The sequence below is a fragment of the Pelobates fuscus genome, chromosome 1 (genome assembly GCF_036172605.1).
Source record: "Pelobates fuscus isolate aPelFus1 chromosome 1, aPelFus1.pri, whole genome shotgun sequence".
NCBI classification, from domain to species: Eukaryota; Metazoa; Chordata; class Amphibia; order Anura; family Pelobatidae; genus Pelobates; species Pelobates fuscus.
The window spans coordinates 210,674,321-210,686,656 of record NC_086317.1 but is presented as its reverse complement, the minus strand read 5'-3'; positions in this window follow the sequence as shown (position 1 = coordinate 210,686,656).

Below are 12,336 nucleotides of genomic sequence, written 5' to 3'. Positions count from 1 at the left end.
GATAGTATTATATAGTAGTAGGAGCCCAAAAAGATTGCCACTTTCTTGTGGAGTTACACGTGCATGCTATACTCTGTGGTATCCTCCCATAAAATCCATTCTTGTTTAGTGTTTTACGTATTGTAGATTCGCTAAAAGGGATGTTAGCATTTGCCAGTGACTTTTGTAAGTCTTTAGCTGACACTCTAGGATTCTTCTTCATCTCATTGAGCAGTCTGCGCTGTGCTCTTGCAGTCATCTTTACAGGACGGCCACTCCTAGGGAGAGTAGCAGCTGTGCTGAACTTTCTCCATTTATAGACAATGTGTCTTACCGTGGACTGATGAACAGCAAGGCTTTTGGAGATACTTTTATAACCCTTTCCAGCTTTATGCAAGTGAACAATTCTTAATCGTAGGTCTTCTGAGAGCTCTTTTGTGCGAGGCATCATTCACATTAGGCAATGCTTCTTGTGAAAAGCAAACCCAGAACTGGTGTGTGTTTTTTATAGGGCCAACACCTCCAATCTCATCTCATTGATTGGACTCCAGTTGGCTGACATCTCACTCCAATTAGCTCTTGGAGATGTCATTAGTCTATGGGGTTCACATACTTTTTCCACCTGCACTGTGAATGTTTACATGGTGTGTTCAATAAAAACATGGCAGCATTTCATTCTTTGTGTGTTATTAGTTTAAGCAGACTGTGATTGTCTATTGTTGTGACTTAGATGATGATCAGATCACATTTTATGACCTATTTGTGCAGAAATCCATATTATTCCAAAGGGTTCACATACTTTTTCTTGCAACTGTATACACACAAACAAACACACACTGAAACACATGCAGATACACAGATATGAACACTGACACACATACAGATATACAAACACATAGACACATAATGACACATGTACAGATACAGTCACACAGACTGACACAGATACACAACCTAGCACACATGCAGATACACAGACATACAGATACAAACACTGACACACATGTAGATACACAGATACACACACTGACTACATACATACAGGCCTTCCGGGTGTACGAGGAAAAGTATAGCCACCTTGACCCTCCAGGTTGCCCAGAACATATGGGAACCAGTGCCAAGATTGTCTGGGACCTGATATTCCCCCTGATGAACAAAGGGTACCACTTGTATAGTGACAATTTTTATACAAGTGTCCCTTTGTTCAAGCTGCTGAACTGTTTTGATACAGTAGCTTGCAGTACAATAAAAAAGAACAGCACAGGTTTCCCAGGACAACTTGCACGCACCCGGCTACGAATGGGAAAGACCTCAGCTCTGCGCCAAAAGGAGCTGTTGGCAGTTAAGTAAAGAGACAAGAAGGTACCTTCTTACCACCATCCACACTGAGGGGACTGTGGAGGTCTCTGTACGTGGCAGAGCTGAGAGCACAAGGAAGCCAGTGTGCATCAAGGCCTATAACCATCAAATGGGTGGGGTTGATCAGGCAGATCAGCTGCTGCAGCTCTACCTAATTATACATTAAGACAAGGGCCTTGAACAAAAAGGTTGCAATCTACCTAATGCAGATTGCAACCCACAACTCTTTTTTGTTGTTCAAAAAAGCAAACCCTGGGACGCAACTGAGTTTTTTACAGTTTCAGCTCCAGATCATTTCTGGGATTTTGTACCACGATGCGCCTGGTCCCCAGGCGGTAATAGGAGAGAGCAGAGTTGGGGCTACACATTTTATTTTTAAAATTCCCCCTACTGCGGCAAAGCAAAATCCCCAAAAAAGATGTAGAGTCTGTTTTAAGAGGGGGAAGAGCAAAGATACTGTGCATCACTGTCCTGATTGCCCTGGACAGCCTGAACTCTGCATTGGGGACTGCTTCAAACGATACCATGCACTTGTCCATTTTTTTTTTTTTTGTAGCATTTGCCGTTCAGTTTTTTTTTGTTACATTTACCCTATGCATGGGGGGAATAGGTGTACTAAGGAGGCCTGGAGTGTTTTCTTGCAATAACCAACAACAGGCTCTCCTAAATCACAGTCAAAAAGCAATGTGTGTGTAAAAATGAAAATTGAACAATTACCACCACACACTTTCACCAATTATTTTTGGCTAAAACAGTTGCATCAAAGCACTCCATATACAATAACTCTGGGTGTCTACGTTTCAAATATATACACTTTCATGGCAATAAATAAAATTGGGGTATGTGATAAGCCCCAAGCTAAAGATAGGCCTATCAGAAGAAATACTCTAAATTTCAACTCAAATTACAAGTAATACAATTGTAACTGGACCTTCCCAAAATCCTGGCAAACCTATGCATGCGGAGCATGAGTGTACTGAGGAGGCCTTGCAGAAAACAACCCGGAGTGTTTTCTTGCAATACCCAACAACAGGCTCTGCTAAATCACAGTCAAAAAGAAATGTGTGTGTAAAAATAAAAATTGAGAAATTAGCACCACACACTTTCTCCAATTTTTTGACTAAAACGATTGCATCAAAGGCATCAAAACACTCCACATACAATACCGTGGGAAGTCAACTTTTAAAATATATGCATGCTCATGGCAAGAAAATAAATTGGTATATCTGAAAAGGCTCCTAAAAAGAAAATAGGCAAAGAAGATAAGTAAAATATGAAAAACACATGTCAGATGTTTGGCTTTGCACCCCCCTAACAACCCAACAAAGCTATGCATAGGTTGTATCATTGTACTCAGGAGATGTTGCTGAACACATATTGGGGTGTTCTTTGGCAGTAACACCTAACAGGAGCTGAGAATCCATGCCTAAGGTAGAATGTGTATGAAAAATAACACAAAAAAATGACTACCCAAACGTTTGACAGAGACTGGTGGTAGAATGAGTGCATGGAAAGTGTTAAAATACCACCATTTGAAATACCCTAAGGTGTCTACTTTTCAAAAATGGTTTGATGGGGATAAATTATATTGGCCGGCTTCAAAAATGTCCCAAATAGGACATGGGTGCATGATGACCAGCTGTGAAAATTCCAAGTTGGAAAACTGGAATGCGCACCCTCCAAATAAGGTCTTTTAGCCCCCAGAGAACCCGACACACCTATACATGGGTGGTATCATTGTACTCAGGAGAGTTTGCTGAATACATATTGGGGGTGTTCTTTGGCAGTAACACCAAGCAGGAGCTAAGAATCCCTGCCTAAAGTTCGAAAAAGTGTTGTTGTTTTTTTTACATTTTTTTTATCATATTTTACTTTTTTTTTTTCTAGTAAATTATATGATATGATGAAAATCACAGTGCTTCCCCATAGGATTGGCTGAGACTATGAAGGAGGCAGATTAGGGGCAGAGCCAACACAAGTCAAACACAGCCCTGGCCAATCAGCATCTCCTCATAGAGATTAATTGAATCCATGTATCTCTATTAGGAAAGTTCAGTGTCTGCATGTAGAGGGCGGAGACACTGAATAGCAGTGCTGCTTACTCTGCAGAACTGCCCAAGATAGCACCTCTAGCAGCCATCTAAGGAGTGGCCAGTGGAATTATCCCTAGGCTGTAATGTAAACACTGCATTTTCTCTGAAAAGACAGTGTTTTAGAGCCAAAAGCCTGACGGGAATAATTCTACTCACCAGAACATATGCAATAAGCTGTAGTTGTTCTGGTGACTGTTGTGTGCCTTTAATAAATTAGTTATTAAAAAAGTAAAATTAATATATTGAAAAATATTTTTTTATAAATTGATATTTCTATATAGGGTATATTATTTTATAGTTTAATAGTTTGAAAAAATATACATTTTAAAAGTGTATATAAATATATGAAAAGCGTATCCAGACGTATTAAATGATTTGGCCATGATTTAAAATGCATGCATGTCTCCATTCAGTAGTATTTGTTGATCAAAGCACTGACACAACCTTGCATTAGTGCCTAGGTTATGGTTCATAGAGCACTCTGAACTAACTCTCAGGTCCAAGAGTGGCTTAGAAACCTAGCAATTTGTAAAAATCACACAACCCAGCCAATTTGAACTGACAGTCACACAGCCCACAACAACCTTGTTTAGTGGTTACATGTGCTAATTCTGTCCATAAGGCGTAGAGGCATAACTTGGACTGAACTTTATTTTCCCTATTGAAAGAGAGTTTTGTGTTGGACCTTCATGCATAGACCATAATTGATGATAGCGGCACATAACCCAGTTGACTTAACAGTGAATCCAGCAATATGTAAAGCGACAGCAGACACAGTATGAATGGTATAAAGTTTTAGGGGCCAGAGCTAAAACCTGCACAATATTCAGGCTAATTCAGAGCCTTCTCTACAAAATCTGGACATTGTTAAATAGCATCAACAATGGCCGATTTTGCATTCTGAATGCACCATACTTCACCGGATGGTTTGCCCCATTTGGTATGTGACCATTCGTAGTTTACAAAATTACCTTGTGAGATTAGCAAGAATGGAATAATTGACCTGTAAATGTCTAAATGAAGCTTCACGTGGCTTTTTATTGTGGAAATGTTTGTGAACTTGCATAGTTGCTCATAATCCAATATCTTAAAACCTGTCTGGGAAGTCTTCATCCTGATCCAAAGGGTCATTTGCTAAAGAGAGAATTCAAAGTAAATTTCATATTTAAAGTCAGGGTAGTGGGACTGATGGCATTGCATACAGAATAAACTAAATTATTGTTTTGACTGTGAGGATTTTCGAACCAGGCCACACTTTTTTTGTCTGAAACTATGCTAATTGGTCTAAAAATATACCTGATAATGTTCTAGACATAACAGTACCTGTGTTCAGCCTTCTGAAAACAAGATAATGGCGGAGCAGAGAAATGAATTAGAAAAACAGAAGAAGGAATTACTTCTGTTACTGCCACAGTTGGCATTGGTTCTTCAACTCTTCAATTGCTGTCAAATCATTGAACCATAATCAAATGGTACATTATCCCTGAAGTTGCTCTTTTAAAGCTATCAACTTCCAATTCATCTCACACAGTCAGAGACGAAACTGACAAGAACAAATACTGGTCCAAATAAAACAATTGCTACCTTAGCTAGAAATGTCCACAAAGGATAATTCACCATCTTACTTCCCTTAAGGGCTTTGTGATATAGAGGGTGGAACATTATATATTAAAAATGTTGTCCTTTACAACACAGAATAGCATTAAAACAAATCTTTTTTCATAATTTGCATGTCCTATTTTGTGTATTTTTTCTATCTATAATTTTCTTTGTATTACTTTTTTTTTTTTTTTTTTTTAAATGTTAGTCTTAAAAAAATATTTCCTCATTGTAGTTTGCAAAGTGGCCACTGCCTCATCTGCTGTCAAAGGCTCCTGTCACTGAGCTAGACTCAGTTGTTCAGGGTTATAGTCATTGGCTGAGAGCATCAACTGATCTCATCCGGCATGGCAGGGCTTAGATTAGTGAAGCTATTTAAAGCTCCTCGTAGGATCTTCTGGCATTAGGGGAAATAGCGACAGATAAGTAGTCAAAACATTCTAAAAGGGTTTAACTAGTCAAGCTATAGGGGGGTACCAAATACTCCTGACACCATAACCACTACAATGCACTGTAGTTGTTATAGTGATTAGAATGTTCCTTTAATCATGAAACCTGAGAGTAACTTAAAAGGAAAAAAAAGTTTATTTTTTATTTTTGATGTAATGAATGATGCTGTGACAAACTTCCCTTTTCCTGTGAGTTTGTCACGAGTTTTTGGAGGGGCCTGTTTGCCAGCCTCCTACCCTGTGACTATGGCCCCTCAAATGTATTGTGTGCAGGGACACTGTTTGTGCCCTCTCCGGCATTTGGAGTAAGCACTTTGAACAGTCGAAGTAGTCGAAGTGGCACTTCGAACAGTCGAAGTAGTCGAAGTGGCCGCCATTCGACATTCGAACACGTGGCTGTGGCCATCTTGTTGGTTCGAACGTGTTCATCAGTGTTTTGTCGTTGAGTTCATGGAACTCAAATCGGATATGGGACGGCACCAACACCTTCCAGGGAACTTCAGCTATTCGAACGGGAGACGAACGGTGTTCGGTGAGTTGAAGCCCACAAACAAGGGACATACACAAACTATACCCACAAACGGCTTCGTTCGGTAATTCGAACGATACTTCGACTATTGGAAGTCGGCCGCACAGCCTAATTCTCTGGAACTATTTTGGGCATGAAGCCATGCGTGCGGTCTGTCAAAAAGAGACTTCCAGGAAATTCCTGAACCCCTGCTCTGATCTGCAGGATGTTTGGATATGTTGTTCACCCAGATCAGGGCTACCAGGGGTTTTGGGAACTTTTATGGGAATATGTTGTGTTTTAGGGTACTTATTATACTTTGTAAAAATGTGTGTTTTTCTGCCTGGGGATAATTAAGTTAATGCATTATCTGCCTTAATTATCTTACTGGCAGAGAGGAGGGAATTATCTATTTGCATTGGGAGTGTCACACTTTGTCATTGTATTGTTATTGGCTGTAAACGTTGTGTCCCTGTGCCCAACAAGGTCCACATGGGTGTCACCCTTGTTGGGAAACTTGCATAAAAGGATAGCTGTGGCCTCCATTAAACACACTTGTTTTACCCTTCATGAAGTCTAGGCTCATGTTTGGGGGATTGGAGAACTACATTCACTCTAGGGATTGCTATAATCACAATAATCCCCTGAGTATAATCACTAAGCTCTTGTAAGAGTTGTTCCTGCTAAGCTCTCTGGACTAGGAGAGGTCTACCTACTGGAAGCTGGATCCCCAGTCTTGGGTCCAGGGTGGGTGGAGGACGACAAGACTCCAACCAAGCTGCGGCGGTTCTTGTGGTTTACGGTGATTATGGTGTTCCAGTGCAGTGCTTATGGTACTCGCAAGTACTAGGAAGCAGCGATTGATGGAGGTACCCGGTCGGGGTGCAAGGTGGTCCGTCAAAGATGCATAATGCATTTGATCAATAACCTGATATCTTTAAGAACATTTTGTAAAAACCTCAATTTTAAAACTTTATCCAAAAATATTAAATCATTTGAAAAACGTATCCAAAAAGTCGTATGCTAGCAATTCAGGGAATAATATGGTTTTTTTTTTGTTTGTTTTTTTATCTGCAAAGCATATAACAATCTCAGGGTACAGTTTTTCTTTCTGTACATAAACCAAAGCTGTGTATTTTATTTCTTTCCAATGGGGAACCACTGTTACCAGCCTGTGCTAATAATCATTTAACATCCTTCCCACTACATCAAACAAACGAGACATAAAAAGCTTATATCCCTACTTCTCTGGTACATAAATACCTCCATCATCAAAAAGGGTGCCATTAACAAAATGTCTGCTTAGCAAAAGGCTGCAAATGAAGCAGCATGAAACAGCTAATTGACACCTGAATGCAAAACACAAAATTAATTCAATATTAACCCTTAGTCATCTTATGAGCAACAGGAAGTAATTTAGGTGAAGCAAAGACTCTGTTAAAGTACGCAGTCCTGCAAATACTTTTTAAGCCTAATGAAGTCTAGTCTATATTTTTACCCTTTTGGTGATTCTACCCACAATTCCTTTATTGTTTCATTTGATTTTGATTGTGTACTGTACTAAGCCAGTCTGTCTAAAGGACTCTTTTACCATTATGTGACCTGTCCAAACCATGTTTGTAAGTGTATGACCCCATCTTTGCCTTGTGATCCTACTCAAGGTGCCAAGACCATTTAAGTGCAAATGTGTTAAATGCCAGATTGTTATAACTACACAGACTTTTGCTGTTCTTGAATGCATTTGTATCTTTCCTCTTTTGCCCAAACTCAGACTGGCGCTCCAGGTACGGAAGGAGTCGGAATTCACGTAAAGAAACTTTGTCACTATCACCTTACCCACAAACAGGATCATCCGCACACTCACATGCCGCACTCCATATATGCACTGAATCTGTACGACCACCAATACACCACTTGACAGGCCACAACAGCATAGACTCCAGGGAGATGGATACATCATTAAACACAATTTCGCCAGTCTCAACACACATTTCCCCATTCCCGGGAAAAACTGACCACCCTAGATGAAGGCCAAAAGCTCACAGATTCAATACCATGGCTACAATTCTAACCTAGCACATACTTACATACCCTACCATAATGGATATTCACTGGAGAACATTACTCAAGAGCAAAACTCTTACAGAAGCTCAAAAGGGGAACAGGAGTTTCTGATACCAAGTGGATAAAATATAGCACTCCTGCTACTCTGTACAGATCTGGACTGTTCATCCAACTTCACTTGTTCATGCTTATGTTACTCTGTTTCACCAACAAGTAATATTATGTTGTTATGTTTCACTCCTTGTCATGATATTGATGCGATACCGGTAACCAACGCTGTCAAAATGTACACCATAATATGACAACTCTATGCTTTAATTTAAGCCTTCTTGTATGTAATGGGGTGTTTCTGCCATGATATGTCTTGATACGTTTATAACGATCGAATGTATAAAAATCAAAAATGCATAAATAAAGAATTTTTAAACAGAAACTCTGTCTCTTCTTATATATACAGTATATAAAAGAACAAAAGAGGAACACTCATGGGACTTAATACTGAGTTTTTTTACTGTCTTTATTCGCATACTGCAAAAATTTAAGACAAAAGATAGTTGCAGTCTGTAAGTTCGATTTAATTACCAGTAGCTTTAAATGGTTCAATTCTAGATACATTACAATGTTAGCAATGATACAATACAATTTTAGAAAAGTTCCCGAGGGGTTTATCGACAGAAGTCAACTTTAAAGTCTGTGGGAATTTTTGGAAATTTTTCTAACAGTAGTAAATCATCTAGAAGGCTTATTGAATCAAGGCCTTGGACTTTTATCAGGAAATTGATAAAATTCCAAGTTATGAACTGAATTTTTTACTTTAACTAAATGTTTAAAAGCCGGAGGTTTGACACCAAACTAAATATATTATAATCACAAATTAATATAGTAAGAATAAATATCCCACATTTAGAACCCTAACCAAGTTTAAAATTGTTCGTTTGTGAAATTATTGCCTATTGTTTTCATCTACCACTTTTCTCTTTATGTGTGTTTGGCATACACGCAAGATCACATGAGTTTTACAAGCAGTATACTTGTGCACTTCAAATGTTAAGTGCAACTATAAGTCACCCAGGAAAATGTCACCAACTGCCCCAAGAAAACAATATACAATTAAAAGATAAGGGTGACGTGCACACAAGGGGTTAGTACAGTTACCACAAAAGTTTGCGCCTTAAAAAATCATACAATCTTTTATGTTTATTTCTATGCCGTCTTATTCTGGCTAATAAATATTTTCTCTGATGATACTTTGGCTGCCTCTAGGACTTTTGTGGAACAAGAAAGCTGTGTCCTGTTTGGGGTGATCCTGGCTGCCTGAGTATTCAGTGATTGTGTTCTGCTTGCACTAGTTTAGAGTCAACTTAAGGTTCTCTAAAGAGTAAGTGGTTCAGTCGTGATATCATATACCACATACTGTGTTAATAGTTTACGCTTGAGTTGTATGTCTTTATATTTAACCCCTTAAGGACACATGACATGTGTGACATGTCATGATTCCCTTTTATTCCAGAAGTTTGGTCCTTAAGGGGTTAAACAGAATTGTATAATTTTTGAAGGCAAATACTGTTTGTGGTAACTATACTACCCTCTGTGTGTGCTCCATCTCTGTTAGCCAAATGACCAATTCCCTCTCTAAAGCCTTTTCCAATTAACCAGTCAGAGGATGAAATAGTATAGGATAACGTCGTTATTGCAATAGAGGGAAAACAACCAAAACTGGTTCTGAAAGCATACACATTACGCTCTTGACTATATACATGATATTAATAGAAGAAAATAACAAAAAAAAACAGAAAGGATTTTTATCTTGGCACGCTTTGCATACACCGTTGTTTGTCTATTCTCCTAACAGGAAACTCTTGTGATTGGAAGAAGGTAACTTTTCACATTTTGAGTAGTAGTACAACTTATTGCTCACCTGCTGGCCTTGAAAACCTTAGCTACAAACAGTGAAAGCTTTGTTACAAAATAATTACGCTGCTAAGCAATTATAATGCTGAGCTAACACTTTTGCATATTAGCCCTTCTATTACAAGACAGCAAGTTTATCCAATATATCAGTTGGATTATACGGGTTTGCATTTTATCTTCTCATTAAAAGTCTCTTACCATGATATTCTCCATATTTCTGAATAGAAAATGAAGTAGCTGAAACAATTGCAGCCTATGTTGTGTAAGTGTGTCAAGTGTAAGGCTCTTGAGGTTATCTTCCAGTAACCTCAAGAGCGTTGTTGGGAAGTCTTCTTTTACAAGGTCTATGTTTGCATTTAGGGCTTGAAATTGCCCCTCACCCACTAACCATTAGCAAATGGTTTAACAAATTTTCTCAGATGTTTAACAAATATACTCAATACTTGTTGCAATGTCTCACTAGCAACACAAAAATGCGATTCGTTATCAATATGTACATTCCGAACCAATTTTCCCCTTATGGTAAAACTTTTGTACTTGTTCAAAATGGATTTAATTGATACGATATTGGAGAAAAGGAAATAATTTGAAGCCCCTCCTATAAGTGTGGCACATATAAATAGTATAAATATACACATATAAATAGTATATATCAAAGATCAATGCTATTTAAAAACAAAATCACCATAGTTCTTGAAAGCTTATTTACCAAAGTGAGAATTCAATGTGAAAGGAAAGTTAATTTTAAAGGAACACTATAGTCACCTAAATTACTTTAGCTAAATAAAGCAGTTTTAGTGTATAGATCATTCCCCTGCAATTTCACTGCTCAATTCACTGTCATTTAGGAGTTAAATCACTTTGTTTCTGTTTATGCAGCCCTAGTCACACCTCCCCTGGCTATGATTGACAGAGCCTGCATGAAAATAAAAACTGGTTTCACTTTCAAACAGATTTAATTCACCTTAAATAATTGTATCTCAATCTCTAAATTGAATTTTAATCACATACAGGAGGCTCTTGCAGGGTCAAGCAAGCTATTAACATATCAGGGGATAAGAACATCTTAATTAAACAGAACTTGCAATAAAGAAAGCCTAAATAGGGCTCTCTTTACAGGAAGTGTTTATGGAAGGTTGAGCAAGTCACATGCAGAGAGGGGTGACTAGGGTTCATAAACAAAGGGATTTAACTCCTAAATGGCAGAGGATTGAGCAGTGAGGCTGCAGGGGCATGTTCTATACACCAAAACTGCTTCATTAAGCTAAAGTTGTTCAGGTGACTATAGTTTCCCTTTAAATTTACAGCCACAGATGCCAAACTGAAAGTATGGTTGACTTAGATAATTTCCAATTCAACTATTTTAACTTTAAATTTGAAATCCACTTTGAATTCTCAATTTAGTAAAAAAAAAAAAAAACACGGTAGGCATTTTTCTCAATGATTTATAACATTACACTCTTCATCCCATTTTCGTAGGACCTTACAAGTTTTATAAGCATATGTTTAAAAATATGACATGAAAGAACAGTTGAGCATAAACCTGTGCAGCAACGTTGGTTTTCAGAGGTGGTATAACACATTATAAGAGACACCACATTTGTTAAAGATAAGAATTAGATATCATGTACACACTTCTATGAGGGTGGTCAGACAATAGGCTATATACGCTATATCCTAGAACTGTGAATATTAACTTAGAATTGAGAAACCAACGTTAACGTTAATTATGGCTGAGGCTCCAGCAGAGCACACGTGAGATAAGTGTGTGGTATTGAGAGATAGCCCTAGATATGCAGAGCCTCGTGCATATTCAAATGTAAACAGACAATTAAACAGAGGGAATGCCTGTGCACTCCAGAAGTAAATACAGGTATTTCAGTCAAGCTGTAAGAACGAAGTAAGTGAGTGAGTAACTGGAGTAACAGGTGGGAGCAGGGCCGGCCTTAGGTGTTCAGGCGCCCTGTGCGAAACAATCTTGTGGCGCACCCCCACCCTCACCCGTCTCTGTTTGGACCCCTTCAAACTATTTTAGGAGCATTCACAATCTGTCGCCTCCAGCCCCTTCTACAAAACCCCTGCACCTCTTAACCAAAACCCCTGGCCAGATCTTCACCAAGCCCCTGGCCACCACTTCATGACACTCTTGGCCACCCCTTCCCCTTCATCAATGCCCTGGCCATCCCTTCATCAAACTCCTAGCCACCACTTGCCCTTCATCAATCCCCTCCCACCCTATCAATTCCTGCCACCCCTTCATCAGTCCCCTGCCCCTCTCATCAATTCCCTCCCACCCCTTTCTCAGCCCTCTGCCCCTATTCATCAGCCCCCTGACCCCCTCATAAATCCCCTCCCACCCCTTTAACAGCCCTCT